The sequence below is a fragment of the Nyctereutes procyonoides genome, unplaced genomic scaffold (assembly GCF_905146905.1).
Source record: "Nyctereutes procyonoides isolate TBG_1078 unplaced genomic scaffold, NYPRO_anot_genome, whole genome shotgun sequence".
Lineage (NCBI taxonomy): Eukaryota > Metazoa > Chordata > Mammalia > Carnivora > Canidae > Nyctereutes > Nyctereutes procyonoides.
In genome coordinates, this window is record NW_026575051.1 from 28,286,525 (window position 1) to 28,300,212 (window position 13,688).

At 33.5% G+C, this 13,688-nt stretch overlaps 1 protein-coding gene across 1 annotated transcript in view; it reads right to left on the reverse strand.

Moving 5' to 3' along the window:
- EYS (eyes shut homolog) overlaps positions 1-13,688 on the reverse strand; it is a 1,553,129-nt gene that overhangs the window by 1,091,314 nt on the left and 448,127 nt on the right. The window lies entirely within an intron of this gene.

Genomic DNA, 13,688 nt, shown 5'->3' on the forward strand with positions numbered 1-13,688 from the left:
CTGCAGTCTCAAGATAAATGTAAAGCAGTGTGTCTGAAAGTTTTCAAACCACAAGTACGGAACTCAGCACTCCCAAGAAAAATGAGCCTCTAAAAAATTAGAAAAGTAAGCGATGAGTTTTCACAGCAGCAGTAGAAACAGATACCAAGGGATCCCTGGGTGGCGCAGCGGTTTGGCGCCTGCCTTTGGCCCGGGGCGCGATCCTGGAGACCCGGGATCGAATCCCACGTCGGGCTCCCGGTGCATGGAGCCTGCTTCTCCCTCTGCCTGTGTCTCTGCCTCTCTCTCTCTCTGTATGACTATCGTAAATAAATAAAAAACATTAAAAAAAAAATAAGAAAAAAACAAAAAAAAAAAGAAACAGATACCAAACAAATAACGCAATATTTGCATATTGTTTTAGATAATTTCCAACACTCCCTTACAAGAGATGTTATCACTTAGTGAAGTAAATAAAATCATGAACATGAGATAGCATAAGGATATTTTGAATATGTTCTTCAATCTATTGATTTATGTTTTGTAAAACTTTGGCTCTTGTTAACATTTTTAATTTATTAGGATTTTTATTTTAAGTTCTAGAAGATTAGGTAGAGGCTTTCTTTAGATTTAAACAGAAAGCTTTTATGTGTAATACTATATTATGTACATGTATATACATAACATATTGCATATAATTATAGACATATCTAACATATATGAAAGATGCATATATATCATGAATTCTACATTATATAAATATAACTGAATTTAATGCGACCTGAATCAAAGCTTATTTTTGGAGTTAAAGGAAAAATTTTCAGCAGATACGACATAGTGTAGTGTTTTTGTACTTTCTTTCCTTTTTTTTTTTAAAGATTGGATTTATTTACTCATGAAAGACAGACAGACAGACAGAGAGAGAGAGAGAGAGGCAGAGAGGCAGGCAAGGGAGAAGCAGGCTCCATGCACTGGGAGCCCTACGTGGGACTCGATTCTGGGACTCCAGGATCACACCCTGGGCCGAAGGCAGATGCTTAACCGCTGAGTCATCCAGGGATCCCTCCCCCCACCTTTTTTTCCCTTTTTTCAACATAATTACCTCCTAGCAGTTGCCAAGAGGAATTCTAGTGCATCACAGAGGAGCACTGATTAGAAAGTCTTAATGTAAACTGGCTTTGTTTCTCATGATCTTAACAATTTAAATGCTTTGTATACGTTACACTTCATGATAAGAGGACCATTTTGTCTTACGGTTGACTATCATGGTTTTATCACAGCCCAAAAAACTACCTTTGCAGTAGAAATCAGTAATAGTAAGAGAAAGCAGAGGGCAGCAAGGGCTAGGACCCTGTAACAATGCTTAGAAAGGTGTGCACTATAATTTTGAATATCCCTCCAATCTAATAATAACTCCCAAAAGCGAATGTGTTATTCTCAAATTTAATAAATTATGAGGGTAGCCCAGGGGCGCTCAGCGGTTCAGCTCCGCCTTCCGCTCAGCCCGTGATCCTGGAGACACAGGATCGAGTCCCACGTCGGGCTCCCTGCATGGAGCCTGCTTCTCCCTTGCCTGCCTCTCTGCCTCTCTCCCTGTGTCTCTCATGAATAAATAAATAAAATCTTTTTAAAAATCCTTAATAAATTATGAGAACAAGCGCTCCAAGATGTGTTTGGCATTTTAGAATTTAACGTTGCTGATTTGATCACTCCTCCTCCTTCTCCTCGGGATAATCAGACACAAGTATTCCTTTCTTCTTTCTCCCTCCTTTCCTACCTTTCTGCCTTCATCCTTACTCTAGAGTCAGGAATTGTAGACTTGTGTTTTCATTCTATCCACAAGTAATAAATATATTAAGCCACTTATATTATGCATTTAACATGAATGATTAAAATATCCAGGAGGAGGAGGGAGTATTTGATTCTGGTCTAGAACATGTATGTAGGCTATTAAGCCACTCACCTAACTTAGTTATAAGTGGTCTTAATTTTTATTTTTATCATTATTTTTTAAAGATTTTATTTATTTATCCATGAGAGACACACAGAGAGAGAGAGAGAGAGAGAGAGAGAGAGAGAGAGAAAGAAAGAAAGAAAGAAAGAAAGAAAGAAAGAAAGAAAGAAAGAAAGGCAGAGACACAGGCAGAGGGAAAAGCAGGCTCCATTCAGGAAGCCTGAGGTGGGACTCCATCCTGGGACCCCAGGATCATGACCTGAGCCAAAGGCAGCCAGCAACTCAACCACTGAGCCACCCAGGTGGCCCAATTTTTAAATCAATAAAATTAGACTAGGTAATTTCTATTAACTTTTTCAATCTTAAAGAGATATTTTTATTGCTTTATTTATATTCCGTAGAAGAGCCAAGTATTAACAAGAATGGTCTCTCTATTGTGCTATGCATTCCCACCAGCTGTCTGAAACACTCCTAAGTGATTCGTTAATTCCTGTTTAACAAAATTATGTTCTGGAATGACAGCAGGAGACACAGTAAGTGGTTTATAACTTACAGTTTTTCTTAAAAGAGACACTGCTAAAGTTTGTCTTTGTTTCCAATTCCTCATACCAGTTTATGAGGCAAAATATGTTTTAAAAACACATAGAGAAAAATGTCTTATTATGTCACAATAATTAATATTTATTCACTAAGAATATGAGAGAAATTGGTCTTAATGTGTCTTTTTTAAAGATTTTATTTATTTATTCAGGAGAGGCACAAAGAGAGAGGGAGGCAGAGACACAGGCAGAGGGAGAAGCAGGCTCCATGCAGAGAGCCCGACTCGGGACTCGATCCCAGGACTCCAGGATCACACCCCTGGCTGAAGGCAGTGCCAAACCACTGAGCCACTGGGGTTGCCTGTCTTAATGTGTTTTAATTGAATAAAATGAGTAGCCATCATCATATACAAAAATGAAGCAGAGTCCCTATGGCTAAATTTTGATATGTGGTGTGAAGTTGACAGTTTTCCAGTCATTTTCTTTTATCTTGTTATAAATATTTTTAATAGAAGGAAATGTCTAAGTATGAATAATCAAAGTAATTTGTGAGTACATGGTATATGGAATCAGTTTATAATCATTTATTATATAATCATTTTCATGAAAAATAATGTAAAATGCTAAGCAATCATTCAAAATTCTAAGACAAAAATAATTTTGGAAGAATTTTTCGTAGTACCTTCTTAAATTACTGTTCATGATTTTTTCACTCATGTAGATCCCAGCTGACCTAATGTAGATTTTCATATATCTTTCTCTTTCCCATATATCTTCCACATATTTAAATGCTTGTTTTTTTTAAAGCATATCTAAATGCTTGCTACTAATTGTGACTGAACAATATATATACAAATCTAAATCTGTCCCCAGAAACTTTGATATCACAAAAAAAATGTCCTCTCATATTTGGCATTTCTCAACTATTAATTCAGGATGTAGCCCTTTAAAGCCAACTTTCCCAAAGAAACATTTTGCTATTAGTCAATGGTGTTTTATGTGTTCGTTGTAAATTATTCATTATTCAAAGATATTTTGGTATAAATGAGAGAAGTCTTATTGTGATCATCTGACTTGAGTGAACAAGAATAGTACCTGAGATCTATTACTCTTTCCCATACTGCTAATCTATATTTATAAAAGACATAAATATATACATATAAAAATTCATGTCCTTTATTTTTTCAGATTTTATTTATTTATTTGAGAGAGAGAGCACAAGCAGGGGGAGGAGCAGAGGGAGAGAGTCCAGCAGACTCCCTGCTGAGTAGAAAGCACGGCACAGGGCTCCATCCCAGGGCCCCCAGGACTTGGAGATCATGACCTGAACCAAAGTCAAGCACTTACCATCTGATCCACCCAGCTGCCTCTAAAAATTCCTGTTTAACATACTCAACAGGTACATGTAACTTACAGTGGTCACACCTGAGACATCTATAAACTAACAATACTAAAATCATTCATGCCTCTTCATTAGAGTAGTAAAAGTCCAAAAGGAATTTATGAGACTTTTCATATATTCTGTTTATTTTATTACATCAGCCTCTCCTTATTCTTAATCTAACAATACTACTTTTCAGTGCTCACTAGGCTTGAGTTGCAACAGAACTTCCATTTTCTGTCCATATGCCATTGCACAATTTACCTAACCTATCTTCTCATTTACAAAACTGGGTTTAGAATAGGATTATTGGGGGGTATATTTTTGAAGGGCTTTTCTGTGTACTCATGTATTAAAAATTCATTACAATTTAACTATTGTTATAATTATTTTATTGATCTATCAATCATCGGGCACTGTGAAACCATTAACCAATGTTCTTGGTCTTCACCTACACTGAAGCATAATCACAAACCAAAATCATAACCACAGCTTAGCTCTCATTCCCCTCAGGCATTTTCAACCTCCAATACCTCAAATCATGAAATTCCAACCCTTGACACCATCCCTTATGTTCTCATCTCTTCTAATCTTTCATTTCTATTCTATTCGTGAGTCTACTTTTATCAGTACTGCTCACTTAGTACTCCAGTTCTCCAAGTATACTTGGCCAAATCATTAGTTCTCTTTCTTCATTTCCCAGCTTGAAGATTATCATATAGCATTTCCCAAAATGGGATACTTATACCACTTGGTATATAAGAATTACAGGTTTATTTTATTATAATATATCTATTCTTTATTATTACTTTAAACTATACTGGAATAGAAAAATACATCAAGTTCTGAATATATTACTTGAGAAAAAACTTATTTTAAGAAAACAGTTGAGTTGATATAAGAGGTATATAAATTTGTGTCAAAACAACAAATTTTTCTAATTTTAATTAGCTGACTGAGGCTGAAAATTATGTTCCTTTGGCCATCTTATTACACATATCTCCTTGATTATTACTGTACTCATATCTCGGTACTCTATTACTGTACTCAGGTCTTTTTGAATAAGTTTTCTATGATGTGTGTGGGTAATTCTGAATGCCACTCTATAATGTTTTTCCTTTGGCAAAAATTCTCTACATTTGGTAAGCTAATATTCTGATTAGAAAGCCTACATTCCAAAGATGGTTGCTATAAGCACTTCAGTTATCTTTATCTCTAACCAACATCAGATGCTTTTTAAGTTATTATAAATCAAAAATAGGAATCCATTAGTGAAATTTTTATTCAACATACATGGACCAATTAAATATTTTAAAAACATTCCTAAGATATTTTAGAGACATTCCATGCTCCTTCATGACCAAGTGTAGTGAGAGCCCTGTAGTCTGAAGCCACAGAAATGATAATCCTGGTTAAATAAATTATCCTGTGCTCCTTTTCTTGTTTAGAAGTTTTCAATTCAACTGACTCTGAAAGATAGTTCAAATGAGTCCAATGGCTGGAAATACTGTCAGAATTGCCTAAGGGAAAGTTTAATGCAAGTAATTTCTGAGCCCAGCAAAAGATAGAGAATGGAACATCTTTAATGTAAGAAATGGCAGAATGATAACATAATTCAGCCTGGCTTGATTTTATTATAACCCAGTAGTGAAGTAGAAGAGGTAACTCACATCTATTTCTAGCTATTTGTAGCTATGGGGACCTATCAAGAAGAAAATCATAATTGGTATGTTCAAATAGATTTCAGGTTCACTTTCCAAATCTTTAAAGTACTATTGCTATTCACTCTTGTCAGATGATTGCAATAGGATTTCTCTCTTTTATACCACAATTTCATTAAGTAATCCCTTATTTACACCAAACGCATAAAACACTAGTGACTAATAGCAAAATATTCCTTTAGAAAACAGACTATTAATTTTAAATTGTAATATATGATATACTGTTATATAATGTATTTTATTAATTATACTCCTTTTATGTTGGTCTAAACATACATGAATTTACTTTAGAGGTTATTACCTTCTGTTAAAAAGCTTAAGAAATATGGCCATTAAATGAATTTCCCAAAGTCTGACATCTAGTAACTTCTCAATAAATCATATCTTTTATAACTATCATTATTTATATAGATTCTTTTTTTATTTATTTATATAGATTCTTAATATAGAGACTTTTAAAAATTTGAAAATTAGATATACATCATTTGGTGTCTATAGCCATACCACCCAGAACATACCCAATCTCGTCCAGAGATTAAAATGAAAAAAAAAAAAAGTCTCTAATGAGTTTTTAAATAAGGCTCTCAAAATAATATGAATTCATATAAATTATCAATGAATTTTTAGTTTCACCATTTAATTTGGCAATAGTTATTATCTCTAACATCCCTCTAATTTCTTTTCATTTAAAGAAATTAATAGTTTGTTTATAATTAGATGTCTATGCCGTGTTCTTTATTCATTAAAGAAAAAAAATCTCTCCACTTTTTCAACTGATTTCATTGAACTGCCAGATATTTTACAGGTTAGTGTTGTCACTTAAACAATGTATTAATATCAAATCTTATGTTAAATCGAAATAAATATATTTACTTTTTTCCTTTCTATTGAGATTATTCAAATGTCATAATTTTTATTCAGCATTTGTTGATAAAACATTTTATATTTGGCAGGGAGAATGTTTGGGAAATTTCTTATAACAGTGATAAGCACTAGCAAATCATTCACCAAAACATGAGCTTTATCCTTTGCTCTTGAGCAGATGCAAAGGAATATAAAATTAGCCCTTTTCTCTAAGAAGCAAGATGGAAAGCTTATATTAATAACGCTAATAACAGTTGACTCACAGAAATGAATTCTACATAAAACTATTTATCCTCATGCTCACGAGTAACAAACAGTGTTAAATCATATCATCATAATACTGATAAAGAAAAATACAAGAGAAGTAAAAGAAAATTGTTTTCTTAATTCCATAAATTATTTGCTGAAAGTATATGATATGAATGGCATGGTAGCTGTGTGTGATACTTCAGTCAACAGGACAAACAAAATATTTCTTCTTAAATATTTGCCTGAAAATTACTATGATGTTCATATAGGGACATATACATATAGTATCAACCATAAAAGAACACAAAAATATCTATTTTCTGTAGGCCTTTTTTGTATAAAATATTATGTATGCTATAAGAATATGTAATGTGAAAAAAAAAGAATATGTAATGTGGGCTCCTTTGGGATACTCTAGAGGAGAATCTATTTTATTGTGTTTTTTACTTACAGAGCTGCTTTCTCATATTCCTGGACGTAGGGCCCCCTTCCTTTAACTTTAAAGTCAACACTGTAGCATGGTGCTTTAGTCCTTACTCTTCCTTCTTTTGTTTTCAAATCTCTCTGCTTCTTTTTTTTTCTTTTTTAAAGATTTTATTTATTTATTCATGAGAGACACAGAGAGAGAGAGAGAGAGAGAGTCAGAGACAGAAGCAGAGGGAAAAGCAGGCTTCATGCAGGGAGCCCGATGTAGGACTTGATCCGGGGACTGTGGGATCCCAACCTGAGCCAAACGCAGACGCTCAACCATTGAGCCACCCAGGGGTCCCCTCTTTATCTTCTTAAAGGGTATTTGTGGATACATGTAGGGCTCACCCAGATAATCCAAGACAACTATCTCATCACAAGATATTTAATTTAATCACATATGCAAAGTCTCTGTTACCAATAAAGTAACTTTCACAGTTCTGGGGATTAGGCCCTACATATCTTTAGTAGCCATTAGTCTACTCATTGTCCATCTGCATACCTTCTGGCACTCTACTCAAGAAGGTAACCTCTAGTGAGCACATTAAAATAACAACAACAAAACAACAACACAACAAACATAATCTTCAAATTAAATTCCATCATTCTTAAATTTCATTCTATTAAGTTTATTAAAGTTATTATTATTATTATTATTATTATTATTTTTTTTTTTTTTTAGATAGTTCTTACTAGAGGTGCCTGGGTGGCTCAGTCGATTAAGCTTCAGACTCCTGATTTTGTCTCAACTCATGATCTCAGGGTCCTGATATTGAGGCCCTTGTGGAGCTCAGCAGGGAGTCTGCTGGAGATTCTTTCTCTTTCTCTTTCTCTCTCTCTCTCTTTGCCCCTCCCCTCACTCAATCATTCTCTCTCACTTCTCAAATAAATAAATATTTTAAAAACATAAAAATAGGGGCAGCCTGGGTGGCTCAGCGGTTTAGTGCTGCCTTCAGCCCAGGGCCTGATCCTGGGGGGCCCAGGATCGAATCCCATGTCAGGCTCCCTGCATGGAGCCTGCTTCTCCCTCTGCCTGTGTCTCTGCCTCTCTCTTTCTTTCTGTGTGTCTCATGAATAAATAAATAAAAATCTTTAAATAAATAAATAAATAAATAAATAAATAAATAAATAAATAAAAGTTTGACAGTTTTTTCTAGTTGCCTATGACTACCTTATTATTGCGCTATTTTATTTACCGTCAGTTATGGCATCTATTTTCTAAATAATCTACTTGTCTCTGACTATATTCATTCCTACTTCATAAGAGTCAGAATTAAACTTTCTGAAAACTAAACACAACCATGTTACTCAGCTCATGAAAAAGACCCTGTTTACTACTACCGTTCATGGATCAAAATGTAAACTCTATAATTTGGAATAAACTATCCTCCCTAGTCTGAGACCAAAACTCCAGTCTTTTTTTAACCACTTCACATCTTTACACAGGTAACCAAGCACTCTAAGTACAAAAGGATTACCAACATTTTATAAATATATGCTATAGAATTGATTTCAATATTTTGCTTGGCAAGCTTTTATTAATCCCTCAAGAAGACAGACTACACGTCATTAGGATTTTTTTTCTTCCGTAATATAGAAATAATGGCTACTTCATCTTTGGGTCTCCACATTCATTTATATTTCCTTTATGTCTTTTTTGTGATATTATTATTATTTTTTAAATTATCACTCTATCTCCTCAACGTTTATTTGAGCACAAATTGAATAGAGCTTGGCAGGAAGGAGACAATCCACAAATATGATTAGTTGAATGAATGAGACCTTCAGAGACAAGGGAGAAAAACTAGTGCCTGTAATAATGATATAACCGATGAACACTTCTCCTCTCCTCAAGATACACCATGAATTAAACCAGGTCACTCCTCAGAAATAGTCATTGCTTGAACATGAAATTAACTACTCTTTCTGTTTTTACTCCTTATTCAGGAAAAGTCAAATAAACAAATAATATAAGTATATTGATATATAACATGTACAATGTTTCAACAAATGTTTTGAATATAATATATACATTTGGACCAAGTTTTGCTTGCCTGGAATTTTTTTTATTTTTCACTGGAATTTTAAAAGTACCCAGTAATACTCTTGTTATAGATACTATCCACTGCCAGCAAATTATGTGATTTTATATTTTCAAAAAGTGTTCTTCCTAAATGAATAATTACACTGCTAAAACAGTATTCAAAATATATTTATGAATTCCTTCATTCACATATTAAATAAAGGAACACACACACACGCACACATTTTTATAAAATAACCAGAGCCAATGCTATGAAGAGAAGTAACACTTGACATTGAGAATGTCACAACACATGTTTAACAAAAATGAATAATTCAGCTTGGTGGGTCATGTGATATTTTTTATCACACATTATGGTAAAAATGTTTATTTCCTTCTATCTTAAGAGTCCTGAGGGAAAGCACTGTGTATAGTTTACCATTTTGTCTTAGTTAAAAGTACAACATTTTGAGCCTTGATTATATTTGAATGAATGTAAAACTGATTTTGCAAACCAAACTGAGAACACATAACATCAGTGATTCATGAAACATTTGTTGACTAAAAACATTGCTATCCTAAGGGGACGCCTGGGTGGATCAGCAGTTGAGTGCCTGCCTTTGGCCCAGGGCATAATCCTGGAGTCCTAAAATCCAGTCCTGCATTGGGCTTCCTGCATGGAGCCTGTGTTTCTGCCTCTCTCTCTCTCTCTCTGTGTCCCTCATGAATAAATAAATAGAATCTTCAAAAAAAATAAAAAAATAAACTAAAATAAAATAAAATCTGTCCTAGGACTTGAAGATACAAACTATATAGTGCAGAAACTAAATGATGAAAAATTATCATTTTGCAATATTACCAGATTCTTTTCATAAATACATGTGTTATTTCCCATTTTTATTTTATTTTATTTTATTTTTTATTTTATTTTATTTTATTATTTTATTTCCCATTTTTAAAATAGCTTTACTGGGACACCTGGATGGCTCGGCAGTTGAGCAATTTGCCTTCAGCTCAGCGCATGATCCTGCAGTCCCAGGACTGAGTTCCACTCAGGCTCCCCACAGGGAGTCTGCTTTTCCCTCTGCCTATGTCTTTGCCTCTCTCTCTGTGTGTCTCTCATGAATAAATAAATAAGATATTTTTAAAAATATATAAAATAAAATGAGCTTTACTATAATTTTTCCAAGTGAATATTCTGAAACACTTTTTTAAATTCTAAACATGGGTATGTTAAATAAAAATATAAGACAGAATAACATATATAGAAAATTAATTTCTCTTTTCTTTTCAAGTTTCATATAACTAAAATGAAGAGAACCAACATACATTTAGGAAAATACAGTAACAGGAGCATGAAAAAGGATTTAGCATTTAATTCCATCATCAGATTATATATAATTGCTTTTTCAGAATTCATAACAAAATATTTAAGTTCCAAAAAAACTTATTTAGATTAAAAAGAAAATAGCCTTAAGAGCAGCCAGAGATGTTGATTCAGAAATTATGCATAGAAACGGATTCTGGCTAAGTTAACCAAAAGAATGAAAAATATGAAAGGTAATTAGGATTTATTTGAAGATTATTGGTTAAGTTACATGAATAGAGGATAAATGCCTCATAATGTAAAATCCAAGACAATTCCTATGATCTTAAAATGTTATCTTCAGCTGCTTGATCTGAATCACTGGAAGTGCTTGTTAAAAATGATGACTTACTGGGCCCAGCCCAGAATTACCGAATCAGAATACCTAGAGAAGATGTCCACATATTTGCTCTTGAATACCATAATGAAGGAGACTCATGCCCTCTAATATTTGTCTTAGAGTCACTATGCCCCAATATTCCATATGCTCTGTTTTTCTACTAAAGTTAAAAACTTCATGATTGTTAAAAAATCTCTGAACCCTTTTTTCTTACATGACAGATATTACATTTGACTTTAAATTGCTGTGATTTGTGTGAACATCACTCTCTCTTACTTTTCTCATAATTTGCAAGCTTATTCAAGCTAGCAAAATCATCTTTTTAGTCTGTGTATAACCCACAGCACAAAGAACATGGACTTTTAATGTCTAAATCTCTTATATATTTTTATTTATTTGAGAGAGAGAAGGGAGGGAAGGAGAACGGGTTGGGAGGGGCAGACAGAGATGGTGAGAGAAACCAAAGCGACTCTGTGTTGAGTATAGAACCTGACATGGGGCTGAACCTCAGGTTCCTGAGATGGAAACCACGAGATCGCAGGCTCAATCAAGAGACCCTGAACTGAAACCAAGACTGTGCCATTCAGGCAACACTAGTGTATAAGTTCTTTAAAAATATGAATCGATTGAAGAAATTGATTTCACATATGAGGGTGATAGGCTTTTGGGTAAGAACACTATGTTGAGTGGACATTTTGATGTTGTATGTGGCTTTAAAATTGTTAAAATTAATTCTAAAAATTATTAGTCCTTTTTATGTAAGAGAAAAAAAATATATAGTAGGCTAAGACTTAAACTTATTGGAAAGTACAATTTCCCAATGAATAAAAGGCAGAAGCAATAATTTTGTCTCTCATATATTTTAGTAAAATATGCCAAGTCTCAAAATTCTTTTTATTTCCTGAAAATGACATTTGAAATTGATTAGGTCGGTAGCTGCACATATTTTATTACCATTTAGCTCCTCAGACTGTTATCTCTGTGAGAATTTCTAAGGCTAATTTAAAAATGTATCACTTATTGAGTAAGATATAACAATGATCATTTTGTTTCTGACAACACCCATCGGTATTAGTTTGTGTGCAAAAATCAGTTTTCCTTATTTTCCAGATTCCTTTATAAATCAGTTCCTTATAGTACATGACTATAAATAATCTATAATTCAGGACTCAAAGCAACAATTTGTCCTCTAGGAAATAATTTAAGGAACATTTCCCAAGACGAAAGGCCTCTGATTATCTGGAAACTCTATGAGTCTATAACATGTGAGATGGAGACATCTGTTGGGATACTCTTTTTCATTTTTAAATGTGTTTTTTTCCCCTATTGCAATTCAGATTTCCACATATATTGTATTCATATAAGTAGGTTATCCTTAAAAAAAAAGTAACACATACACACACACCCAAAAAACCTGATCATTAACAAATGGTCATTTACTGCAAACATGGTTTAGCTATATGAGTACATGTTGCATATAAATGAAAGGCTATAGAATCACAGAGGACTTACAGTACATTTTTATAAGTAAATTTTTCTGGATAAACTCCTAAAAATCCCTTCTTTTAGTTTTCCTAATTGATAAATTTTATTTTAATTTGCTAAGCAAAGCATAATCATTTAGTAATATTTATATTGAAAATAGATTTTATGTCAAGCAAATACCTTCTTTATTGGTATTAAACACTATTGTATTAAGATTTGTGGGATACATGTTATTGGGACCTTTTTTAAAAACAGATTTGATAAAACATTTAAAATTATATTTTAAGTAACCTCTATAGATGAAATTATTGCATTAAGTTCAGGTGACACTTTAAAATAAAATATTTAGGGGCACCTGAGGGGTTCAGTGGTTGAGCATCTGCCTTTGGCTCAGATAGTGATCCTGGGGTCCTGGGATGGAGTCCTGCATCAGACTCCCTGCAGGGAGCCTGCTTCTCTCTCTGCCTCTGTCTCTGCCTCTCTCTCTGTGTCTCTCATGAATAAATAAAAGAAAATCTTTAAAAAAATAAAATAAAGGTCAGCCCAGGTGGCTCAGCGGTTTAGCACCGCCTTCAGCCCAGGACCTGATCCTGGAGACCCCAGATGGAGTCCCATGTCAGGCTCTCTGCATGGAGCCTGCTTCTCCCTCTGCCTGTGTCTCTGTCTCTCTCTGTCTTTCATGAATAAATAAATAAAATCTTTAAAAATAAATAAATAAAATAAAAATAAAACAAATTATTTAAAGTGAAAATAGCTGGCTTCATTATGTTTATTAAATGAATCCATTATAGTGATACATGTGAATTTTCAAAGGTAAAGAAAAAAAAACTAAGATTACAAATAATTGTTACTGAAAAGCAAGTGACAGTGAAAGAAGTCATTAAGTTGGACATGTTCAGTTCTATCAGATGGCTACTTTTTGGGGGCACATTTCTTGTCAGGGGCTTAAAAATCAATATGTGATTAATAAAAATGAGGTATGCCCAAAATGACATGGCTTATGATTTTATACTCTCAGTCTATTTTATAATGCAAAGCTCTAATTTTAGCATAATCATCTTTATCAACTAGTATTTATTACATATTATGAAATCCATCTCCATTCATGTGGAGACAAAAGAATCATGATTCTGTCACTAATGTATTTCAGTGATTATATGAAATAGCCGAATTTCATATGAAATTAAAATAAGATGCAAATAAGTTTCACCACATATATAAATAAAACTATATTAGTGTGTTAATTAACCGCATAAATCACCAGATTATGGAAAACTTGGCAGAACTGACATAGGTAGAGGTAGGTGACTATTTCCTTT